The sequence below is a fragment of the Elephantulus edwardii genome, unplaced genomic scaffold (genome assembly GCF_000299155.1).
Source record: "Elephantulus edwardii isolate Elephantulus edwardi_28Jun2011 unplaced genomic scaffold, EleEdw1.0 scaffold00081, whole genome shotgun sequence".
NCBI classification, from domain to species: Eukaryota; Metazoa; Chordata; class Mammalia; order Macroscelidea; family Macroscelididae; genus Elephantulus; species Elephantulus edwardii.
The window spans coordinates 13,760,621-13,762,313 of NW_006399831.1; the positions used below are offsets into that span (position 1 = coordinate 13,760,621).

The window sequence follows — 1,693 nt, forward strand, 5'->3', positions numbered from 1 at the left end:
CAATTCCACTCCGGACTTCTATAATGACAAGAATACCCATTCATGTAGCCCTTTTAAACAGTTCTCTCCCTCATCTGTTTCAATACAATATACATCATTCCTCCTCTCCTTTTCTGTCTTCCCTCAACCCCAATGTTAGTCCCATTTTACAACAGTGGCCCTATGCAATATCGGTCCTTTTGTGACTGAGATATTTCACTCAGCATAATGTCATCCAGGGTCATCCATTTTGCATAATATTTCACGAGTTCCTTGTTTTTCAATGCTGCATAGTATTCCATTGTGTGAATATACCACAGCTTCTCTATCCATTCATTTGTTAATGGATACTTGAGTTGTTTCCAGCTCTTTGCTATTATGAACAAAACCACAATAAACATGGGTGTGCACTTTTCTTTTAAATGTGACTTTAACAAAGGATTTACCATAGAGGTTGGGTCTTCATTCATTGTTGCAGATTTTCCTTGATTCCTCTCCCTTTCCACTCCCTCTACAGCTCTTCCTCTTAGATTACATTCACCTCAGAGAAATAATTTTTTTTAGGCTAAAAAGATACTCTTTTGTATGTTTTTCAATTGCATAAGGACATACATTCAACCAAAGGGGTCTGAGCAAATGCTGTTTTTGTTGTTAAGTGCCATTGAGTTGCAGGCGACTCATAGCGACCCTATGAAGGAGAGTCCTTGACACTTGGGTGCCTTTCATCCTCTCTCCAGGGTCATAGGGTTTCCGGAGGCAAGCTATTATGGAAGTGAATGTGACTCCTCCTTCCACGCTTGTTTTAATCGGGGGAGCTCCACCCGACTCTCTGTCCGCATTGGGTAGCCAAACATTAACACATTTGACACATCAGTGTCACAGTGTTCAGCCTCACAGCAACCACAAGTGACCGCAGGATGGCAACTTGTACACCAGGGCTATACGACCTAGAGGAATGTCTGAACAAAAACAATGAAAGACTGGCCTGAGGGCCACGAACTAAAAGTCACCCACCTTGGTCTTGGTCACGTCTCTTATTTGTAGACTCACAGAGTGCTGTTCCCTTTCTCGCTTACATGGCTGTTACATTGCCTTTGTTGATTTCTTTGTCAATTTTTTCTCTCTTTCCTCTCTGTCACTTCCTCTTTCCCCTCCTTTGTCCTGCACACTGATGTAAACTGCTTTGTTACAGCCTTCCCAGTTCCGAGCAATTTCAATTGCCAAAAATTGTATTCTGGGGACAAAGATTGTGTTTTCTTCAGTGTAGCCCAGAGAGCAATCTAGTGCCCCCAAAGTGCCATAGTTAAAGTCTTCTACAATCCCATCAAACTTCAAGCAGAATGGCCTCCACTTCTCTTTAGCCAATTCTGATTTGAGCTCTTCTGGGTCCAACACATCTACTCTGAGTTTCTCAAAATTCTCCCGGAACTCAGAGTAGATTTGGCCATCCACTTTGGTGAGCTTCAGGAACTGTGGATCAACTGATGAAATGAGTTTGTAGTAGATTTCAGCATGCTGCATTGCTCTGATGGCCCAAGCCATCTCATTGTCAGGATCATTACCCTAAGATTCTGCTGGAAGAGCAAGAGCATGTACCACTGATATCAGCTTCCCCGAAACCAGCTCATCAGATGCTCCAGTTGCCTCAATCTTGCAGCCCAGCAAATGTGACTTGGCCTCCCGAAAGTGATTTTTTTTTAATTTTTTTTTTTTT

The 1,693-nt window shown here is 42.5% G+C and overlaps 1 pseudogene; it reads right to left on the reverse strand.

The window, feature by feature from the left end:
• Positions 1–1,062: 1,062 nt before the first annotated feature.
• LOC102874051 overlaps positions 1,063–1,693 on the reverse strand; it is a 7,475-nt pseudogene continuing 6,844 nt past the window's right edge.